This window comes from Nycticebus coucang, chromosome 10 (genome assembly GCF_027406575.1).
Source record: "Nycticebus coucang isolate mNycCou1 chromosome 10, mNycCou1.pri, whole genome shotgun sequence".
Classification (NCBI taxonomy): Eukaryota; Metazoa; Chordata; class Mammalia; order Primates; family Lorisidae; genus Nycticebus; species Nycticebus coucang.
The window spans coordinates 94,842,853-94,868,317 of NC_069789.1; positions in this window are offsets into that span (position 1 = coordinate 94,842,853).

Below are 25,465 nucleotides of genomic sequence, written 5' to 3' on the forward strand. Positions count from 1 at the left end.
ACCCTGATTACGCTTGTTTAAATTCTTTCTCTCCTATTTCTGGTTAATCTGGTTAGTGAGCCATTGATTTTTTTTTTTTATCTTTTCTAAGAGCCAACATTTTGTTTCATTGATCTTTTGTATATTGTTTGTTTGTTTCTATTTCCTTTAGTTCTGCTTTGAGCTTTATTTTTTCTTCATCTAGCTTTGGATTTGGTTTAGTCTTCTTTTTCTAATACCTTGAAATGTGACATTAGGTTGCTCTTTCTGTCTTTTTGATGTAAGCATTTAAGGCTATGAACTTTCCCCTCAGCACTACTTTTGCTGATTTTGAAAGTTTGTGTCTCCTTTGTCATTCAGTTCAAAGAATTTTGGTTTCTATCTTAATTTCAACGTTGACCCAAGGATCAGTTCAGCAGCAGATAGTTTGGTGTCCATGGCTTTGTGTACATTTAAGAGATTCTCTTGGAATTGATTTCTGGTTTTATTTCCACTGTGGTATGAGAAGATACATGGTATGATTTCAGTTTTTCTGAATTTTCTGAGGCTTATTTTGTGGCTTAAGTTATGATCACACCTGGAAAATGACCCATATGCTTATGAGGAAAATGGTTATTCCATAGTTCAGCGGTAGAATGGCCTATAAAAACCTGTTAGGTCCATTTGTTCTAGAATCCTGCAGATCCACAGCCAATATTATACTGAATGAGAAAAAGTTGAAAGCATTCTTCTCCCTAAGCACTGGAACAAGACAAAGGTGCCCACTGTCACCTCTTCCATTCAGTATAGTACTGGAAGTCCTAACCAGAGCTATTAGGCAAAAGAAAGTAATAAGGGGTATCCAAATCAGGAAAGAGGAGGTCAAACAATCCTTGTTTACAGATGATATGATCTTGTCTAGGAAATCTTAAAGATGCCACCAAAAGATTCTATAATTGATAAATAAATTCAATAAAGTCTCAAGTTGCATAATCAATGTATACAAATCAGTAGCATTTCAATATACAATCAAGCTGAGAGGCAAATCAAAGACTCAATTGTATGAACAGTAGCTATAAAGAAAATAAAGTACCTAGCAATATACTTAACCAAGGAAGGGAAAGATTTCTAAAAGGAGAACTTCAAAACACTGGTGAGAGAAATCATGGATGACACAACAAATGGAAAAAATCCCATGCTCATGGATTGGTAGTATCAACATTATTAAAATGTCTTTACTGCTCAAAGTGATTTAGAGATTCAACACTATTCCTGTCAAAATATCAACACCGTTTTTCACAAATCTAGAAAAACATAATCCTAAGCTTCATTTTGAACCAAAAAAGAGCCAGAATAGCCAAAGCAATCTAAAGCAAAAAGAACAAATCTGGAATCATCACATTACCAGACTTCAAATTATACTACAAGGTTATAGGAACCGAAACAGCATGGTATAGGTATAATTTAAGACATAGACCAAGGCAACAGAATAGGAAACCAAGAAATAAAACCATATGGCTATACCCAATTGATCTTCACCAAAGCAGACAAAAACATCCCCTGGGGAAAGGATACCCTATTCAGTAAATGATGCTGGGTAAATGAAATAGCCACATGTAGAACAATGAAATGGGACCCCTATTTCTCAGCACATACAAAAATTAATACAAGGTAGATTAAAGACTTAAACATAAGGTACAAAACCTTAAAAATTCTAGGAGAAAACATGAAAACCTCTTGTAGATATCAGCCTAGGAAAAGAATTCATGACTAATACCCCAAAGGCAAATATGGCAACAACAAAAATAAATAAATGGACTTAATTAAAGTGAAAGTCTGTTGCACAGCAAAGGAAATAATCAACCGAACAAATAGACAACCTACGGAAAGAATGGAAGTTAATATTTGCAAATAATACATCTGACAAGGGACTAATGCCCATAATCTACAACAAACTCAAATCAATCAGCAAGAGAGAAACAAATAACCTCATCGAAAAGTAGGCAAAAGACATGAACAGAAGTTTTTTAAGAGAAGACAGAAAAATGTCCAGAAACACATGAAGAAATGCTCAACATTATTAATCATCAGAAAAATGCAAATTTAAACTACAATGAGAGACCACCTTACCCCTTGTCAAAAAAAGTCAAAGAAACAATAAACAAATGTTGGCATGGATGCAGAGAAAAAAACACCTACATGTTGTTGGTAGGACTACAAATTAGTACAACCACTAATGGCAAACAGTGTGGAGATTCCTCCAAGAAAGAAAAGTAGACCTACTGTTCAATCCAACAATCCCACTTCTAGTTATCTACCTAAAGGAAAAGGAGCTCTTTTATCCATAAAAACACCTGCACTTGATGTTTATAGCAGCACAATTCACAATTGCAAAGGTATGGAATCCACCCTAAGTGCCCTTTAATTCATGAGTAAAAAAAGAAAATGTGGTGTATATCTATATACCTTGGAGTATTATTTAACCATAAAAAGGAATGAAATACCGTCCAACTTCAATGGAACTGGAGACCATTATGGTAAGTGAAGTAACTCAGGAATGGAAAAACAAACACCACATGTTCTCATTAATAAGTGGGAGTTAATGGATGGGCGCGAACAGGCATAAAGCGATGGAAAGGATATTGGAAACCAAGAAGAGCAGAGGGGGATAAAAACTTAATCTTTTGGGCACACTGAGCACTATTCTGGTGACAGGCACTTAAAAAGCCCTGATTTCAATATTATACCAGGTATCCATGTTAAAAAAAAAAAGTTGTATCCCCTTATTATTTTGAAATAAAAAATAAAATATAATATAAAAGAGTAGATGAACTGTAGCAAGGGCCTGAGAAGAATAGGAAAAGACCAAAATGACTTTATAAATGAAGCATCTGATATTAGAAAAATCGAAGGAAGCAAGGTAAGCATCTGCTGTGTCAGTAAAAGCTTATAAAGGAAGATAAGGGTAGAGAAAAGAAGTCCACAGCTGGGATTAGGAAAATAATAAGGGCTTTTTTTGTATACCTGCCTCAGCCTGAAAGGAAAGAAAGGGCAGATGTAAGCTCACGGACGAGTGGAAGGCGTGTTAAATCAACAATTAATACAAAATGATCCACATGCTGAGCTGCACTCACACGGAAAAAGAAAGGCGAGAAGCCTCGGACAATTAGGAGCTAGCGCAATAGGATCAGAAAACCACCGGGGAGCTGTTGCCAGAAACCGGGAGGGCTCGGGCAGCTGAGATGCAAACAAATTAGCAGGGCCCGGTTTCCAGAGGGCAGGGGGAATCAGTAATAAACCTGGACCTGCCACAGCTGACTTGTCAGAGGGAACGGCACAGCACAGTCCCCAGGGGCTGCCACGAGCAAAAGCGCAGCTCCAAATTTCTCAAGAGGTCCAGGAAATTCGTGGCCAGTGCCAAGAAATAATAGCATCAAACTGACTCTATATGAGTGCACGGTGATGTGTGTAAATGCACGTAAGTTAATGCTACTGAAAGCAAGGCAGATCTGTTTGCATAACTGCATAAACAGAGGGACAGGATAGAGCACACCAGCCATAAAATTGGCATGCTTGTTTAATTGAACCGCAGTGATGACAGACTAGAATAAGTCCTGTAAGAACTCACAGGCCTAAGGTTCATTAGAGTTTCTGAAAATAATTACCTTTAATTTATCACTTACTACATACCAAGCAATAGTGCTAAATACTCTACATATAATCTTATTTAATCCTCAGAACCTTACAATGTAAGTTTATTCTCATTTTAGGGCTCAAAGTGATTAAACAAATTATCTAAACTCCTATTGGTAATCGATGGCAGAGGAAAGGCAACCCAGATTTGTCTGCCAATGAGCAAGCTTCAGTCCTACCACCAGCCCACCCCCGGTGGAACCTTGAAGGGATCTCTTCACCTCCTATGCCTCGCTAGTTTCATGTGACATGCAGTGGAATAGGGTGTCACTAGGAGTCCTCTAACAGTATATGGGTAGGATCTATGGTAGAAAGAACAAAGGCTCAGAACTTGAGCAGAACTGAGTTTAGGCTCCTCTAGTGCTGTGATGCTGGATAACCTATCCCAACCTCAGTTTCTTCATTTCCAATTTAAAAATGAGGAAAATCACACCTAATTCAGAACAACTGTAGAATTCAACAAGGTATCTCAATGGGTACCTAGAAGCTCTAGTATTCCATGATTTTATTCTAGTTGTAAACTAACCTGATTAATTACATGAAAACAAAAAGATAAAATAGTGATTCATGAAAGAAAACCTTTTCAAAATTAATATGGTAAGTTAAATTTATTGAAACAGTATTAGTTTCTAAATGTGTTATATACTGTGATGTGCTAGAATAATGAATGACTTTAGAGGGGGTGTCGAGCCTTTGACTTTCCATAATTTAGAGAGAAAAGTTATGAAGGTTTTATTCCCCTAAGTCACTCAAAATTGAATTCTGAATTTAAGAGCAGATTCCAGAGCCTCTGAGGATAATGAGGAAATTATCTTCTAAAGGGAATCTGTTTTCAATGACATAAAACATCATGTGTTACCCCCAATCACTTCTAATGAAGGGAATGCATTCATGTAATGGAAATATTTGGGGAATTTTATGCCATTTTGTCCTAGGACAGGGAACTTCTATTTTTTCAGACTTTGTGAGCATTTGTGTTCGTAACTTCTTCCCCATACCAATTCAAAATCCTTTATTAGTCATCATTTACTTCAAGAGAGCAGACTCAAACACAAATTGAATTTTGGCAATTTCTTGATATCCCTTATTGTACTTGATTCAGTCAAAATTAGTCCTTCCCTTAGCCAGTTATTGTGGAATCCTCACAGGCAAACAAACAGGAAATGCCAGATGGCTGAATCAGAGCAAAAAGTGAACTTCATTCCCTCACCCAAAATGTGGAAACAAAGAAAGTTTAACAGTAACCGAGATTGACATTTTCTGCTTCTTAATGATGAAATAGGAACGAGAGAATAGTGATTTCAGTTGATGAATACTGAGCACTTACTATGTAGGCCTTTTCCTAAGATTCAGAATTCATAGTACTCAGAGGCGTCATCACATACAATGCTCAAAACAACCCCATAAGGTGAATGGTGTCTGTTACCTCATTTTACAGCTGATGAGACTGAAGCATAGACAGGGAAATAACTCCCCAAGACCTCACCGTCAGTCGGTGGCAGAGGGGTGTTTTAACCCAGGCGGTCCTGCTCTGGAGCCCAAGCTTTCAACTACCAAGCTGTGTCTGTGCCATTTCCCAAGTGGTCAGGGCTAACTCCTGTCCTGGCTTGGCCACAGATGCCAAGATTTTAATTACCATTTATTTTATAAGGTAGTACTTTTATTAACAGTAATAATGTGTATATTTGTGTAGCATTCACGGCTCAAAAATATTTGATATACATCTATTCCCTAGGCCCTTTTTTTGTTTTGTTTTGTTTTGTTTTTTAGAGACAGAGTCTTACTTTGTCGCCCTCGGTAGAGTGCTGTGGCATCACAGCTCACAGCAACCTCTAGCTCTTGGGTTTAGGCGATTGTCTTGCCTCAGCCTCCCAAGAAGCCAGGACCACAGGCTCCCACCACAACGTGTGGCTATTTTTTGTTGTTGTTGCAGTTTGGCCAGGGCCGGGTTTGAACCCGCCACCCTCTGTATATGGGGCCAGTGCCCTACTCACTGAGCCACAGGTGCCGCCCCCCCTAGGCCTTTTTGACATAGCAGGTGCAAACACCATTAATTTCTGTTGGGGAAATAGGCTGCATGAGATGGAGTGACTTGTCCTCCAGATTTAAATCTAGGACTTCTGGCTCCAAGTCCAGGTGCTGCTCCTACTCTTGCAGTCTACCCTGAGAAAAATCAAACCTCAGAATTCACCAGCAGGTCAGCAGCCACCAGGAACTAGTACCTCATAGCACTTCTTGGACAGCAAAATTGATTCTCATTGAGCATTTATTTTTTTGCCAAGGATTATGTCAAGCATTTCACTTTATTAATCTTATTTAAACCTCTTCCTTCACTCTGTGTCTTAACCCTGAGTTCAGTTATCATTTGTATTTTAAAAGTGAGGGATTTGAAGCTCAGATAGATTAAACAACTCATCCCAGGCTACATAGCTTCTAATTGACCTGAGAGCCACCTGACCTTAGCTTGGCCTGGCATTTGATGGCAAAACTCTAAGCAATAAGCCTGATGAGGTCAGACAAGGTGGTGTCCTTCTAGAACCTAGAGAACTGCTGGCCACTTTCAGTTTCCAACAAAGCCCTGACATGCTATATTAGGTATCTACTGCTGTGTGATGATATTACCACAAACTTAGCAACAAAAACAACACACATTTATTATCTCACAATTTCTGTAGGGCTGGAATCCAGATATAGACCGACTAGGTCCTTGCAAAGTTGCAATTAAAGTGTTTGCCAAGTCTATGGTCTCATCTCAAAGCTTGATTAGGGAATGATCCATGTCCAAGTATACTTGGTTGTTGGCAGGATTCAGGCCCTTATAGGATGTCAGAATGGCCTCAGTTTCTTGCTACCCTGTTTCCCTGAAAATAAGACAGTGTCTTATTTTAAGGTGCGTTCCCAAAGATGCGCTAGGTCTTATTTTCAGGGGATGTCTTATCTTTCCTGTAAGTAGGACTTATTTTCGGAGGATGTCTTATTTTCGGGGAAATGGGGTAGCTGTTGACCTGAGATTACCCTTGGTTCCTACATAGTGTTTAGCTGGAAGCCATCCTCAGGTCCTTGACACATGGGCCTCCACCACATGGTTTCTTGCTTCCTCAAACACTTCTAGGGTCTCTTAGCATGACAGTTGACAATCTTATGTGACATAATCTTGGAAATAGTATTGCATCAACTTTGCCATATTTTATAGGTAGGAAGCAAGCCATAGGTTCTCCCCACTATCAAGGAGAGGGATTACACAGATGTGAGGTCAGGAAGCAGGGATTGTTCGGGACTATCCCAAAGTTTGGCTAGGACCAATCCCTTCTGAAGGCCAAACACAAGTCTATGCCATGAAAAAGAGACATTTGGTTTGAGGGAAAGGCAGAGATGATGGTCCCCTCTCTCACGAAACATTGAAAATCAAACAAGAGAGCAACTCTCTGCTTTTTTTTTGCTTTTTTTTTTATTATTAAATCATAGCTGTGTACATTAATGTGATCATGGGGCACCATACACTGGTTTCATAGACTGTTCAACACATTTTTATCACACTGGTTAACATAGCCTTCTAGGCACCCTCTCCGTTATTGTGCTAAGACATTTACATTCTACATTTACTAAGTTTCACATATACCCTTGCAAGATGCACCGCAGGTGTAATCCCACCAATCCCCTTCCCTCTCCCCACCTCCCTGCTTCCCTCCCTTCCCTTTCCCCCTTCCACCTATTCTTAGGTTGTAACTGGGTTATAGCTTTCATGTGAAAGCCATAAATTAGTTTCATAGTAGGGCTGAGTACATTGGGTACTTTAAAAATTAGTTCACAAATAACTGTGAAGATTTCACAGGGATAAATGAAGGGCCAACAGAAAATGCTCATGACTTCAGGACTGGGCAAAGCTAGCAGACAAGAATTCGCAAACATGGGCACACCATAAGGGGCAAAACCACAGTCCGCGAGTAAGATCTTCCATAGACCCTTTTTGGTACAAAGCCTTGAGAAGTTGGGAAAGTAGAGCTGAACCTGGAATAAAAAACAAGCTACGTTTGCAAGAAGCAGACTGTCAGGATAGCAGGAGGAAAGAGAGACTCTATATTAGGAACATCGTCCCGTGCCAATCTAGTTTGTCTGGGGAGGAATGAAGACGGGAGGAACACACACACCATCCTGTCATGAGGGAGATTCCTGCTGGCCCAGAGCAGGGCTCTGCCCACCCCCCACACCCACCCACACACACAAATCTCTTCTACATAGTTCATCCAGAAGGGGTTCGCCTAATTCAAAGATGATTATTAACTTAAAGGAATGAGTACAAGGCCCATAAAGGCATTAAAAGAAAAAAGGATAAAAGCAATCAAAAAAGCAAAAGCACTTGAAAACACATGCATAAGCAAACTATTGTCACAGAGCAGATGAAAATTTTACCATATCATAATTAAAAAATAATAACAATGAACTAGCCATCTCCTTAAAAATAAGTCTTTAGAGCAGAGATCAAAGAATTCAGGGAAAACATGGGGCAAGATAGAAGTTGAAATATAAGCTGGGAGGAGGGAATCATGTGAAAACTATCACGAAACCAAAAGCAAATTGAAAGCATAATAATGCAAAGAAACCCTGTGGAAAACATAGCAAAGGACTTGAAGGACAGCAGTGAGAAAAAGGGAATGGAAATTTTTAAAAATGAAGTCAAAGTAAATAAATCTTAAGGAGGATAATGGAGAGGAAAAATGCAATATGAAAGGTAAACATCATAAATAAATTAAAAATATGATACAGATAAGGGACAAAAACATTATCTTTAAAATACAGTTAAATAAAACTTTATAGTAATTGAACAAATTCTGGCTCTGCCCATTGAAAGATAAATTGTCCCATGACCAACAACAGAAATGCTGTTACTAGATCTCAAAGCAAAGAATCTTCTGGCAGTTAGACAAAAAGACTGAGTCATCTAAACAAACAGAAAAACAAAAAATTGGCTAAACAATAATAACTGGGCTAAGCAAATTAGAGAAAAACAACACCATTTAAGTGGAAAATGCTTCCAAAGTCCTTGAGGAAAGATGTGACCCAACAATAAGACAGCAGGAGAGTCTTTTATGAACATGTTAGAACTCAGGTACTTACCTTAAGTCCTTCTTGAAAAAAGCATGAGGACAAAGTTCATCCAATTAAGAAACTGGACTAGCGTGGGAGAGAATAACTACAGGTAGCTTTTAAATAAATAGTCCAAATTGTGCTTCAAAGGACAGACGTGGCTTTAGTAATTGGAAATACTTGCATTTTCGGAGGCAACTTTGCTTGGTTGCATTGTACTTGGAATGTCTACTTAAATCTATGTGTTATATGTCATAGTTAGATGTAGAATATAGTATGTCTTGCTTGACTTTATTCCTGTGATCCGACAAGCTTCATTGTACAAAAAACTAAATTTTTTTAAGACTAAAACAAAATTTTAAAAGTTATGGGAGAAATTGCAGTACGAGGTAAATAATGAGATTGAACCTCCAACTTAAAGTCAGTCTAAACTAGCTGTGGACACTGTAATTCCAGAACAGAATGAAATGTCATGAACTTTATAATACAGGTGTGAAATAATTCGTGATGTTTAGGAGAGTAATGAGGAGGAATGGTGGCAGATAGTGTACGCATTAATTTCTTTATCGTTGATAGTCAGGTGAAAAAAATATACTATTTAAAGCTGCTAAACCAAACTATCGATGTGTAAGCACATTGGAAAAGTAGAAAGTTAAACACTAAGAAAAATTGTATAGGTAAATGGAAATTGAATGGTATAAAAGACAGGATAAGGGGAGAAAGAAGAAGCATAAACTTGTTTTTTGCTTATTGAATACAATCAAGAGACTATCTGCATATATTAGTATATTATACAAAGTTATAGATACAAAATGACTGCTAGAACAAAATACATAGAATAAAAATATACAGATACTGTATATAGCATAATTATATCTACAGTTCTGATGGTTAACTTATATCTGATAATTTAGCTGGGCCATGGCCCCCAGATGTTTGGTCAAAAATTATTCTGGATGTTTCTGTGAGAGTGTTTTTTGAATGAGATTAACATTTAAATCAGTAGGCCTTGAGTAATACAGATTATCACCCATAATGTGGGTGGGCCTCATCCAATCAACTGAAGACCTTCAAAGACAAAAGGATGATCCCTTACTAGTATTATCTATCTACCTATGCATAACTCTACTCTATGAAAACTGAGACTATAACTTTTTCAGAATCCAAAAAAATGCAAGAGATACTTACAAGAGATACTTTGGGCCATTCATTAGGCCCAAAGAAAGACTAGACATAATGCAAACCGTAGATAGATTATAGTGAACATTCTCTGATTATGATGCAATAAAACTAGAATCTATTAGCAAAATTAGAAAAAGTAAGAAAACCATTTTTATGCAACACTTAGTTCAAAGAGAAAAAGTGAAATCTTACGTTATCAACAAAATAGCAAAAAGCAAAGCATTGTTGAAATCTGTGTGCAGTGCTCAGAAGAAATTGTATAATTATATTAACAAATAAAAAGAAAACTATGCTTGGTGGTGCCTGTGGCTCATGAGTAGGGCACCCGCCTCTTGTACCTGGGGTGGCGGGTTCAAGCCTGGTGCCAGCCAACACTGTAAAAAAAAAAAAAGAAAAAAGAAAGAAAAGAAGAAGAAGAAAGAAAGAAAAACTATGCTTATATAATATTTTCATAATAAATAAGAAACTATACTTAAACTTACATTAATAAATATGAAAGAATAATAATGTAGCGACTCAAGAAGATAAAGAAAGAACTATAAAATCATTCCAAAAAGCATAAGGATGAAAAGGTTATAGATGAAAGCAGACATAAATAATTTGGAAGAGATAATAAAAATAAGGAGAAAATATGTTTTGTTTTCTTTTGAGAAAAATAAAATATTCAAGCCATGAACTAAAATTTAAAAAAACAGAGTATATAGAAAAAGCTTTCTTAAGCAAAATGAAAATTGAAAAGACACTTTTTTTAAGAACGATAAATTCTACATAAAATTTGTTAAAGTATTAGCGGGGAAATGCCACTAAAAAGGTCAGAGGCAATTGACAAACTGGCTTAAAAAAATTCAACTCAAATAACCGACAGTGGCTAATTAATAGCTAAAGAGCTCCTACAATCAATAAAATGTCAACAACTCAATTTTTTCAAAGAACGAAGAACATAAACAGTAAGTGAAGTATATATGTCTCATAAAAACAAAGAGAGCTTGACCTCAGGTATAACAGAAATGAAAATTAAAACTCTAACAAGTTATCTTTTTTACCAGCTAGACCATTTAAGATCAAAATGTTCAGAAACATATTATTTATACTGGCAACAATGTAAAGAAACAGAAACTCCCCCTCACCTGCTGGTAGAAATGTAAATTGGCAGAATCTCTATTGAAAGGAGTATCTAATCAAAACTATAAAGACATGTGTCCTTTGACTCAGCAATTCTAGGATTTTATCCCACATATAGGAGAGCACACGTGTGAATTAGGTGTACATTATTTATTCCTTGAAGCATTGTTTGTAAAAGGAGTCTGTTGGAAACTAAACATCTATCAATAGCGGACTTTTAAAAAATATATCCTATGTTAAAAATATTCTATATAATTGAATACATCCATGTAAGGCTGTTAAAAAAGGAATAAGATGCCTGAATGTGAATGGGTTGGAACTAATCTCCAAGATATTGTATAAACAGTTTATTGTGAAATGAAAAAAGACCAGAGTGTCAAAGAGTTAGTTCAAAATGCCAACATTTGTTTTTTTAAACCATAAGAAACTGGTGGCACCCATAGCTCGGTGGATAGGGTGCTGGCCACGTACACCCAGGCTGCTGGGTACAAATCCAGCCTATGTGAGCTAAAACAACAGTGACAATTGCAAAAAAAAAAAAAAGTGGCCAGACATTGTGGCAGGCACCTGTAGTCCCTGCTACTTGGGAGGCTGAGGCAAGAGAATAGCGTAACCCCAAGAGTTTGAAGTTGCTGTGAGCTGTGATGCCTCAGCACTCTACCAAAGGTAACAGCTTGAGACTCTGTCTCAAAAAAAAAAAAAAAAACCATAAGAAACATATACATATGTTTTCTGCATGTGTATAGAATGTGAGGGGCAGGATACACAAGAACCTGGTAATAGCAATTGCCTTTGGAGAAGGAAACCAAGAGGCAAGTTCAAGAATGGGAGATAGTCCACCATTTCCACTAGGCTTTTTGACCATTTTTACTTTTTCACCATGCTCATGTATTATTTACTCAAAAACAAATGACTAGATGTTTAAAAGAGAGAAAATTACATGAGAGTTTGCATGTGGGATTTGAGCTGTAAGCAAGTTGGCTCAGAATTATTTATGCTCACACCCCTCTCCTACTGCTATAATTCAAGATCAATGTCTGTGATTCTTAAAGATTTAAAAATCAGTTCTGTACAGCTTTGGGATGTGCCAATTAGTCAGCTCTTGTGGGTCTTTAACTTAAGCCCCATCCTAATACAATATCATTGACTATTGGTACCAGGGTCTATGGAAACAAGGAGACATAACCTAGAAGCTTAGGAGGGAATGAGGAAAAATGGGCTGGCTGAGGGCCTGTAGCTGACCAGCGACCAACTCTGTGTTCTTCAGAGACTGGTCAGCAAGCTGCCCTACCCTTGCAAGAGAAGGGTGCCCACTCCATTTCTTATCCGTCTCCCTAATTCAAGTCACCCTTAAACAGATTGAAGGAAGTACATCCGCAAACCAGGACTAAATCAGTGTCCTTTCTCAAGGGCAGTAAACATCATTTATTTGGGTTTTGTTGGTTCCAAGATCCATTGTCTCCCGAAATCTAATTTTCTGTGTTCCGTAAGCTTATTCGGGGCTCCATGGAACAGAAATTAGTACAAGGTTGCAGAGTCTGCATGCAGGCTGGAACAGGAGGGGATCAGTCCATCTTAATAACCTCATTAATGACCAGAAGGAGGAGGCGGAAAAACTATGAAAATAGACAGCCTGGTTGGGAACAGGTGGTAACATTTCTGAAAATCTCCTCTGCTTTTATTCTCACATTATTAGCACCCAAAGTATTGTTTCTTGTAGAATTTAATCCTCAAGGGTGTTAGATTTTTTTTTTTTTTTTAAGATTTGCCATCAGCTCCGATGAAGAAAGCACAATTACCGCAGAGCAGAGAGACTTGCAAGGACAAGGAGGCAGCAGTTTTCAAGGGCACTCAAGAGAATGCCACCTAGCCAACTCATTTAGCCTCCACTGGGTGCTAATCTCTGAATTAGAGCAACTAGATTAACCAGGAATAGATTTTCCTAGATAAACTATTTTTGTCTGCCTGCCCCTCAGACTCCAGAGAAGGTGTACTCCTGAGTTCTTATTAGAAAGTATAAAAATAAGTTCATCCTTTTACCTGTTGAGTAAAATACTTACTAAGCACATACTGAACACTGGCAAGTGGAAAAGAGGAGGCCTGGGGCACCAGATACTACTGTATAATAAATGCAAGGCCTGTCCCTCCCCACTCGGAGTTTACAGCCCACTGGTAAGATGTAAACAGCATGAGTGAAAAGAACCAGAGAAGGTGTGAGTTCTTAAAGGACTTCACACACCTATGCTCAAGGGCAGACAGATTTCCCTACATTCAGGCTTGGCTGAAAGTGTCTGTAGAAGTTCAGGGCACAGGTGGCTTGTACCAGCCTACTGTACCACCTTCCTCAGCCAAGCTCTGCAGCATCACTTTCAAAAAAATATATATATATACACATATATATATTCCTTAAAACTTACAATATGTATATATATATGGATATATATATATATTCTCCTTAAAACTTAAAGAGAAAAAAGGAAAGTTAATGTCTCTGAAAACAGTTGTGTTTTTTATCAGTAGGCTGGGGGTGTCAGCTTAACAATACCCACAAGCCCCCTTGGGGATGTGGAGAGCTGATTTCAGAGCAGGGGTCAAAAGTGGCAGAATGATGGTGAGGTGTCTCTTTGGGTTTCCCTATCTGTACCTGTAAGTTTGAGAACTGAAACCTGAGAAAACGTGACTCTGATCTTCCTTCCTACATAACATTAATACAAAGCATAGTCTTTCACCTCCAGAAGTGCCACAGGGATTTGGAGAAGGAAAAGGTCAGTGGGGACTGGGGTCCTCGTCTAGGAAGGAGTTACCCAGAAGCCAAAGAGAGGGGCCTGATAAGGGCATTTGAAGGAAGCTAACCATATGAACTAACCCTTAGAGGCCAGGATGGAGTTGGTCTAAGAGGAAAGATGCAGAGGGCCAGAGAGAGCCGTTTGTGAAGGGGAGGGCTTGGGCAGCCCTCTCACAGGGGTCAACAGGATTAGATTATTTATAGCAGCTCAATTTACAGTCACTAAGATGTACAAACAACCTAAATGCCCATCAACCCAGGAATGAATTAATAAAGTGTAGTATATGTATACCATGGAATACTATTCAGCCATAAAAAGAAATGGAGACCTTACATCTTTTGTATCAACCTGGATGGAGTTGAAACATATCGTTCTTAGTTAAGAATCACAAGAATACACAAGCAAGTATCTAATGTACTCAATACTAATATGAAGCCAGTAGATGATCTAATACATACCCACATAAGGAAAAAACTCAATTTAACTCAAGATGGGGCTGAGGAAAGGAAGAAGAGAGGGAGAGGGGAGGTGGGAGGGGGATTTGTGTGCTCCCACTTAATGGGCACAATGTGGGGCTATATGGCCCACATTCTGGGGGCAGAACCCAACTTCAACAGGGACTAGCCTAACAAATGCAAACATTGTAACCTAATTCTTTGTACTCTCAAATTAACCTGTAACAACAACAACAAAAAGATTCCCACCTTCTCTAATGGGAAAACTCATTTCCATTCTGAATTCATCCCAGTGATTTGTAGCTACTGGTAAACATCTGAGACCTAGGGCCCTGAAGTCAGAGGAGCAGAATTAGAATTTGCTGTAACACTACTACTAGTTCCGTATCATTGACTAATTGTCCAGTTCTTAGACAAATTGTCTAGTTCTCCTGATCTATAAAATGAGAGTTTTCTATTTGGCAGCATTTTTGCGATGTTCAAATACAAATATACAAAGTGTGTGACACACAGTAGTGTTGGGGACCAGCCCTAAACTATGTTGTGGGTTCCCTCTCAGTGGCTGGTGGAGATAAGAGGATGAAGAAAAAATGAAAAGGTAAGAGAAGAAGGGAGTTCAACGATGGAGCACATTTTCCTGTAAGTTATTTAAAACTTTGAGGCATTCTCATTAAATGCCAGTAAACAATCTTTTATAATTGAACGTTTAAATCTCATTTTGTTTGGAGGCCCATGTATTGATAATTTTACTTGTGCCATCTCATAAGAAATCTATCTTAAACTCAAATATACATCTTAAGCAGTCTCCCCTGCTCTTCACTTAGTCAACTGACAATTAAGTAGGATGGAAAACAATGTTTCTAAGGATTGCTTAAGTAGGAATATGACTTTTATAATTTATAGACATAAATAAGCAGTGAAAACTCAGCTTTTCATAAGAGTGGACAAAAGTACTATTAAAATAATTACCATAAAAAGTTCAGGTAGACTCTCATAGAACAGCTATGCCAAGAGAAGCAAAATGAAAAAATGAAAGTTGGGTCAGGAGACTGTTTTGCCTTTTGAGGTGAGTACCATCAAAACAGCCTCAAGTTTCAGGCTAGTTCTGTTTTTATTTCATAGATAATTGTTTTAATCATAAATCTCATGAGGAAATGGTAAATATGATTATGGTTCTTGTTGTGTTTGTATTTTTCTAACTAAACTATTTCTTTAAACTATGTTAATTGGATGGATTTACTTTTTATTTTTATTGTTCTAAGGTATTCATGATTTTAACCTAAATAGAACATGAGACCGTAAACACATTCTGGGAGCAGGACAGCAAAGAAGACCCTAATTAGGCCATTTGCAAAAATCACAGGAGTGACAATTAACACTCAAGAAGCCTTGTGTTCAAACAGACTGACATTTCTGGTCATATCAAGGTGACTAAAGAAAAGAGATTTTTTTTTTCTCTCTCTCTATCTAGTCCAGAGAAATTCTGGTTGTCTTAATTGAGATTTAAACATTCTGTATTTCTTAACTCTCCAAAAGTACTGACTGTCCTTGAGAAGGCAGCCCGGTCCAAGTGAGCCTTGTCTGTTCAGTCACCTCTGTAGTGGAGTCAAACTGAAGGGAAAGATATAATTTTAATAAGATAATTTTTTGAGTTTCTTAAGGGGCCCACAGTGCCTTTTACACTGGTCTTAGGGTCCCTCACATCCACTTCTCTCTTGACTCTATTTCTTTTTGTCCATCATCTATAATTATTTTCTTAATTCAATTCCTAATCTACTTATAACTAATAATTAAATATGGGTTTAAAGCTCATAAAATCATTATTACTAACAATGTAAGGACATCAAGATATGACTCTTCCCTTAAGTACTCCTCATGCGCCCACAAGTAGGAACCCCAAAATGATCATTGTTGTTATTGGAAAAGGTTAAAAGAGGGGGAAAGAGAAGTAAGAAGCTCTCCCTGCAATATCTGGCGCTGCCTCCCCAGGGAAGAGGACTGATGCTCACTGTGTGCCCGGGCCCAGTAATAGACATGCAAACATTGGGTGATGAGGTGGGCTGCATTTGCCAGTTTGGGTATTTATTGTCACATCATTTTATTACTGTCATAAAGGTCAATAGTTAGTTATACGATTTGATGTCTTTAAGCATTTGGATTGTATGAACTTTTGAATTTAAATCCATGAGAACAGGGAAGACAATCCCATGTGAGACCACACATCTTGATTTTTGTTTTGCAAAATAGTACAGTCATAATGACAGTCTCTCTGTAATATACAAATCAAGGATTTTAAGGGTCACTGCCACCAGCAAGTTGCTAGCCTCCAAAAAACTTGGAGTAGGGATGCTTGGCCAAAAGCCCACAGGAAGAGCCAGGAGGGGAACCCTTCTAAAGTCCACAGGTACAGGATTCTGCTTGCAAATGGCAGGTGTCTTCAACCCCAGGGGCTGGGGGCCTAGGAAATTGGCCTTGGGCCTTGCACACTTTACAGAAGGATAAAAATGTAAGCCTTTATATAGTTTCTGTGTCCCTCAGGGCTTAAAAGGACTTGCAAACAAATCTGGGTGCTCAGAGCTGCACCATGATGCTCATGGACCCTAGGACCATTTGCTTTCAAGGTCTCCTTCCTCCATAAAAAATATCTTAAATTTTATTTTATGCATTGGTCCTATGTAAAAAGATGAATTATTAATATTATATATTAAAGCGTTTCTGATCTAAAAGTTTATTTTTTTTCCCTTTTTTAAAATTGTTTTTCTCCTATAGATGATGTCATTATTCTTTTGCTGCTTTAAATAATTTTTTGTTTGTTTTTGTTGATACATAATAACAGCATATATTTATGGTGATATTTAATACATGTGTACAACATGTAATGATCAAATCAGGGTAACTGGGATATCCATGGCCTCAAACATTTATCATTGCTTTCTGTTGAGAACATTCCAAGTCTTCTAGCTATTTTTTAAATATACAATAAATTATTGATAACTAGGGTTACCCTACTGAGCTATTGAACGCTAGAATTTATTCCTTCTATCTAACTGAATTTTTGTACCCCTGAACCAATTTTCTTCTTCTTCTGATTTTAAAAGAAATTAAAACAGCTTTGTGGTCCCTAGGCATTGTGCCTATTGTGCTTACGGGATAATTAGGCCCTGACAGGGGTCTGAATTCAATAAAAAAGGTGATGGCAGGGAGGCAAGAATTGGAGATATGAAAGCAATATGCATCACAGAAGAGCACAGAGTGGTGAGCTAGAGAAATCAGCAAATTGGCTGGCCAAATTATGTCAAGGTCCCTAAGAGCAGAGGTTAAAATCTTTAGGTCTTGAGAATTTGCCCATTTTACATTCGGGCTGATTACAGCTTAATACAGAACACCATGGTGATCACTTTTCAGGAGCAAATGTTTTTCTGATTATTTTGCATTTGTGTATCTAAAACTGCTATTCTGTGAATGCTAACTGCTGCAATTTGAGTTTCCAATTGAATTGTCAAGCAGTGACTTTGTTCTCTCACTTGCAAACTTCCATCTAATGTTCATAGTTTCTTTAGCTTTTCACATTTCCAGTAATCTTGAAGTGTGTTTAAAAGCTCACTCCCTGCCAGCAGACCTGGAGGGGGCTCCACAAAGAGCTGGGAGAATCATGGAAAACCTCAGATAGCACTGCCAGAAAACTCAGTCTTAACCTGTCCCCAGGCTTGTGTTCTTCTGACCCAAGATCCAAATACAACCAATACACTTGCCACTCTGATTTGCCAAACACAGCTATTATAGATTTGTAGGCAACCTCTCACCTACTCCAGGTAGGCGGAGCTACCATTTGAGACTTTCTTTGCAATTGGGTTGTGAAGGTAAATTATTTTTCAAACAATCTCAATGTTAAGATGCAACAGCTTTTCCCCTATATGCAACAGCTTTTCCCCTATATGCAAAGGGAACAGGATATCTGCTTCCTAGAGGGAAGGAAAGGGTGCTTCTAAGATACATTGGTGGCCCAGTTTTCTGCTCCATGTGAAACAGCTCTCCTGTCCCATGCAGTTTACTTCAGTGTCCAGGCACCTGCTCTGAATCGTTTTGTTATTTGTGTAGACAAAGTTACACTGACTCATCCTCCTCTCACTTCCTACTCTTGCCATCTAATGCATCAGTATTGTTCAGCTCTAAAGACAGAGACTAATACTTACTGAGCACTAATTTTGGCCTAAATTAGTTCTTTTCCATTGTTATCTCATTTAATTCTCCCACCACTCAGAGGTGGAAGTAACAGTCCCTAGACAATGAGGAAACTGAGGCTCAGAGAAGAAATAATTGAGAATACTCAGTCATGGAAAAAGAGAAAAAAGATATGAAACACAAAATGCACCAGACAATAAAGGATATGATTTTATTTAGGCTATTGAAATAGAAAATGCTCATTAATGAGAAACATCTCAAGGAAAAGGAAGAGAACCTAGGGTTTTACACAAGTAGGTCAATAAGGAAGCCATTGGTGAGTGTTATGGAAGTAATGAGGAGGGGTGGAGATGGATCTGCCCAGGAATATGCAAGAGCAGGATGGTCTTTTGTGGTTAGCTCCTCCTGAGACATGATGGAATGAGGAGATTTTTTTTTTTTTTCTGTATTGTTGGGGATTCATTGAGGGTACAATAAGCCAGGTTACACTGATTGCAATTGTTAGGCAAAGTCCCTCTTGCAATCATGTCTTGCCCCCATAAAGTGTGACACACACCAAGGCTCCACCCCCCTCCCACCGTCCCTCTTTCTGCTTTTCCTCCCCCCCCCATAACCTTAATTGTCATTAATTGTCCTCATATCAAAATTTAGTACATAGGATTCATGCTTCTCCATTCTTGTGATGCTTTACTAAGAATCGTGTCTTCCACTTCCTTAGAAGATTTCTTAACAGTTGTAATTTTCAAAAGGCACAAGACAGAGAAAGTTTAACATTGTCAGTTCATATCACTCACTCATTGCTGAACAATTCAGAACAACTCAGAGGTGGTCATAATCCTCCTGAGAGAATAAAGCAGGATCTAAAGGTGTCCTGAGGACTCTTGTCAGTGTTTCTGTAAAGCTAGTTGAACCCTCTTTTGAGGACCAGCAGCAAAGAACAATTGTTTCAGGGACTAGAGATCAGGCATCTTGAAAGAGGGATGCCAAAAATGAAAAAGAGAAGAATTAATATGAAAAGTTATACTAAAAGAAAGAATAAGGCATGAAACCATAAAAATTCTAGAAGAAAATGTAGGAAAAACTCTTCTAGACATAGGCCCAGGCAAAGAATTTATGATACTCCAAAGGCAAAAGCAGCAACAACAAATAAATGGTGCTTAATTAAATTTAAAAGCTTCTGCATGGCAAAAGAGATAATCAACAGAATAAGTAGAAAACCTATAATTGGGAGAAAAAAGTCACAAACTGTACATCTAATAAAGGGCTGATACCCAGAATCCATAGAGAACTCAAACAAATCAGCAAGAAAAGACAAACAATCCCATTAAAAAGTGGGCAAATGACATGAACATAATTTTTTCCAAAGAATGTAAACAAATGGCCAAGAAACCTATGAAGAAATGCTCAACATCAGTAATCATCAGGGAAATGAAAATTAAAGCCACAGTGAGACACCACTTCACCCCATCGGAATGGCCATTATTAAAATTAAAAAAAAACGATAGATGCTGGTATGGGTACAGAGAGAAAGGAATACTTGCACAATGTTGGTCAGACTTCAAATCAGTAAAATCTCTACGGACAACAGTCTGGAGATTATTCAAAGAAATAAAAATAGACCTACAATTTAACCAAGAATCTCACTACTTGGTATCTACCCAAAGGAAAAGGAAAAGAAGTCATTTTATCAAAAAGATAATTGTTCTCAAATGTTTACTGCAGCACAATTCACAAACACAGAAGTGTGACATCAGCCTAAGTGCCCATCATTTTATGAGTGGATCAACAAAATGTGGTATATGTATACCATGGATTATTACTTATCCATAAAAAGGAAGGAAACACTGTCTTTTGCAGCAACTTGGATAGAATTGGAGACCATTATCCTAAGTGAAGTATCTCAGAAATGGAATAACAAACACCATAAGTACTCTCTAATACCTGGGAGCTAATTGAAGAGCACACATTCATACAAAGAGATGTAAAGGACATTGGAAACCAAGAAGGGGATAGGGAGGAGGGGGTAAAAACCTACCTAATGGGTATAAAGAACACTATTCAGGTGATAAACACAATAAAAGCCCTGAGTTAAACATTTGCATCCATGAAACAAAATCATCTATAAGCCTTTAATATTTTGAAATTAAAAAAAATGGGAGAAAAATAAAAAGTTAGGTATTGAATCCTAAGGGTGACCAGTTCAATGATTCCAAGAGGTTTATGGTAGAAACTTGGTTACTGAGTGCTGCTCTTGGACTTTCTGGAAGCTCTCCACCTCGGACATGGCTGCTTTTCGTGATGGCTATGTTGGTTACCTCTTGTAAAAGGGCATGTGCATCCTGAGCATGTCCCTGAGCTTCCTTATTCACTGTGAGTTTCCAGGGTCTCCCTAGAAAATCTCTCTAGCAACTTGGCTAGAGAGAAATTCTGGCCTAAGCATGGTCTGCTGCAGTGATGAGCCCCTGGAGATTTATATCAAGTTGTCAGACTTCAACTTACAAGTCTTCTTTAGATCCTAAGGAGAAGGGCCAGACACAAGGTAGATTAGGCATCTGGGAGCCAGGTTTTAGTTCTCAGTGTTGCTAAGCCAGGTAGAAAGGAGAAACTGGAAAAGTTGGTTGGAAAATTATAGCCACATATTGAAAAAAACTGGAAGGATTAAAAATTTGGTAAAGACAATTTGGTCAAGACAATAGGGCCAGTATAGTTTTGTCCAGGGGACTAAGGAGAAAGACAATAAACTCTCTACCAGACAAGACAGAGTTTGCATATCTATCATTTACCAGCTATCACTAAATACTTATCAAATGCTGGTGAGAATGTAGAGAAATTGGATCATTCATATACTGCTGTTAGGAATGTAAAATGATAAATCCACAATGGAAAATAATTTGGCAATTTATTACAAAACTAAACATGTAACTATCATAAAACTCAGCAATTGTGCTCTTGGGCATTTGTTCCAGAGAAATTACTACTTAGGTTCTTCAAAAACATGTACACAAATGTTCATAGCCAAAAAGGAGAAACAGTTAGATATTCTTCAACAAGTGAATAGTTAAAAACATTGTGGTACGCCCATACCACAGACTACTACTCAACAATTGGCCAGGCATGGTGGCTCACAACTATAATCCTAGCACTCTGGGAGCCCAAGGCAGGAGAATCTCTTGAGGTCAGGAGTTCAAGACCAGTCTGAACAAGAGTAAAACCCTGGAACTACAAATAGAAAAATTAGCCAGACATTGTGGTTGGCATCTGTAGTCCCAGCTACTCAGAAGGCTGAGGCAGGAGGATCCCTTGAACCCAGGAGTTTGCTGTGAGCTAAGCTGATGCCATGGCACTCTAGCCTGGGGCAAAGAGTGATACTGTCTCAAAAAAACATATACAATTTGACAATAAAAAATAAATAATTGAAACATGGCACAACTTGGATGAATCTTGAGGGGACTGAGAAAAAGTAATAAAGCTAATTCTGAAAGGTTGCATACTGCATCACTCCATGTATATAATATCCTTGATATGCCAAATTTACAGAAATGGGGAACAGATCAGTGGTTTCCAGAGATTAGAAATGGGGGGAGGGTTTATAAAAGGGGAAGGAGCAATCCTTGTAATGACGTAATTGTTCTGTATCTAACTAAATACAAGCGTATATACATGAGTATGCTTGAAACCCAAGGAATCTGTGACAAGAAGGGAAGAAGGAGGGGGTAAAAGCTGGGGAACAGCTAGCAGTCTCCAACACAACTGTGTCATTGTTTGGGTGCAGGGATAAGAGAGGAACACTGTCATCATTCCAATCTCTTTTTTTGCTCAGTTCTTCTGAAATTTGCTGTGTGGCCTGAGAATACTAGCAGGAGACTAGCACTATCTCTCCCTCCCACCCTCCCCAAAAAGGAGAACAGATGAGAGCAACAGCTGTCCCTTTGCTGGTTAAATAAGGAATTTTAATAAGAAAAAAAATCTTTTCTCCATGGAAAAGATTAGAGAGTTAGAGATAAACTTTCTCTTTTTATCAGATAACAAAATAATAAGCTGAACACTTAAGGGCTTTAACAGAGCAAATAACAATGAGGTTGTTTTCCTCTTTGCAAAACTTGGGCGCATGAATCATTTAAATTGCAAGACAGATTCTTGGAAATGACAAATATAAACTCTTTTAATCAGCTGAGCTTTCCAAGGCAACAAGAGTCACATAATAATGCATGGTAGAGAAGGAATTACAGTCTGGTTTTTTGGAATGTGGGCTAGTAACAGCCCCAGTGCAGTCTTCACTGCCCAGAAAGGGTCATTAAACTTCCCATCTGTTTGTTGTGCACATTAAAGCAGTTTGTGTTCTCTTTAATGCCAACCTGGCACAAAGGGGCGCGAGAGTGTCCATCCTTAGTCAAGGATTTTTACCGAGGCAAGCAATAGTACTGGATCCATTCCGGAAGCCCATAACCAACTGCTGAATTGGGGCTGGAGGCAGCAGTGAGGGACTCTGTATTCTTAAGTGGAGTTTTCTTCTGCGGAGTAGCTTCTTTCCAAATGCCACAGCACCATTCATTGGGCACCCTACCTCTGATATTCCAGAGAGATTCTTCAGGTTAGAGGATAATTCTCTTTTTTGTAACAAGTGTGGATTTATTCCTGGGAAAAAGACTCTAACCCAGGAGCCCAAACAAGGGAGGTTATCTTTCTTTATTTCTTATCTTTATTCATGCATTCCCCAAGTATTTATTGAATACTCTATCATCTACTTAAGTAGGCTTCATAAGGATGGGACTAAGCAGGGGTTAAATCCCAAGGTGACCCTGACACCTAACATCACAGATTCTCTGACCTTTATGTCACAAGGGCCCATGAGGGTCTAAGGGTGAGTGGTCATATTGCGGCCAGTGGAGCACGTGGGAGCCTTCTATATGCCCTGCATTCTTTGTTACCACGTTATTTTTTTCTAAGATTCACTTAGAAAATACTGCTACCCATCATTTGTGTATTATTTATCTAAGTCACTGGTTTCAACGTTTATTGTACACCAGAATCACCTGGAGCGCTATTTAAAATGCAATTTCTTATTCAGGAGATCTTGGATGGGACCCGAGAATTCACATTTATAACAAGTTCCCAGATGATGCTGATGCTGCGGTTTGGGGATCACGTTTTGCAAACCACTTAAAATCATCTTCTCAAAAGTGTCTCCTACCCCTTCCTTCACTCCTAGCCATGCATGACACAATCTTTGGTGAGGCAGAGCCTAATATCTTCCCTAAGCTAGCAATGCACTATTGCTTCTTTGTGTAGGGGCAGCCAGCAAGTCCTTTAGACACAGAACTTTATTAAAGAAAAATCTCTACTGAAATGCAAATCAAAACAACCCTGAGATATCATCTAACCCCAGTGAGAATGGCCCACATCACAAAATCTCAAAACTGCAGATGCTGGCGTGGATGTGGAGAGAAGGGAACACTTTTACACTGCTGGTGGGACTGCAAACTAGTACAACCTTTCTGGAAGGAAGTATGGAGAAACCTCAAAGCACTCAAGCTAGACCTCCCATTTGATCCTGCAATCCCATTACTGGGCATCTACCCAGAAGGAAAAAAATCCTTTGATCATAAGGACACTTGTACTAGACTGTTTATTGCAGCTCAATTTACAATCGCCAAAACGTGGAAACAGCCTAAATGCCCACCAACCCAGGAATGGATTAACAAGCTGTGGTATATGTATACCATGGAATACTATTCAGCCATTAAAAAAAATGGAGACTTTACATCCTTCGTATTAACCTGGATGGAAGTGGAAGACATTATTCTTAGTAAAGCATCACAAGAATGGAGAAGCATGAATCCTATGTACTCAATTTTGATATGAGGACAATTAATGACAATTATGGTTATGGAGGGGGAAACAGAAAGAGGGAAGGAGGGAGGTGGGTGGGGCCTTGGTGTGTGTCACACTTTATGGGGGCGAGACATGATTGCAAGAGGGACTTTACCTAACAATTGCAATCAGTGTAACCTGGCTTATTGTACCCTCAATGAATCCCCTACAATAAAAAAAAAAAAAAAAAAAAAGAAAAATCTCTTCTGCAGTGATCCCTCTTGGTTATATAACTCTAAAATCAGAAGGTATCCAGCAGAAAAAGATGAAAACGACTTTGGGGCTAGACGTCTCACCCAGTTCCTGTTGGTGTGCAGAGAGAGCTCTGTGGTAGAGGGAGTGGATTTGCATAAGAATTCTGGGGTCTGTTGGAGGGAAGGTACTGTAACCCCCACTTTTAGTAGCTTCTGTTGCTATAGAATAAATTACCCAAAATGTAGCAGTTTAAGACAATGCTCATTGATTATCTCAGGGTTTCTGTAGAATGGAAGTCCAGATATGGCTAAGCTAGGATCCTGGTTCAGAAGCTGAAATCAAGGAATCACCAGCCTGTGTTCCTTTTTGGAGCTCAGGAGCCCCTTTCAAGTTCATCAGTTTACTGAGATTACAAAACTAATGGTACCCTTGTTTTGTTGGTTGTCCGACAGGAGCTGCTCTCAGCCTCAGAAGCCACCTGCAATTCCTTGACATAGTCCCCTACCTTTCCCTTAAGTCCTCTTACACTTGACTCTCTTATTCTTCCCTAAAGCATCAGGGGAGTATCTCTTCAACTTTTACTGTGATGAAGTTAGCCCACCCAGGAAAATCTCCCTTTTGATTAACTTAGTCAACTGATTCATTACTTATTCAAGGAAGTGATTATCTTGTATTAACAGATTCAGCTCACACTCGAGGGGGGTTATGTAGAATGTTGTCCTGGTTGGGGTGAAGTCAAGGGTCATGGGGAAGGTAAAGCTTGAAAGCCATCTTGGAGTCCTGCCTAGGACACCACCCTTCCTCTGCGATTCAAAATTACTAAATGCGCTGAGGGGAATTACAGTGATTCTAGTCAAGGTCAAACTGATAAGCAAGGATGACAAGGGGCCCCAAAGCCACCTCCATAAGGAGAAAGGATGGAAATGATGACATTGG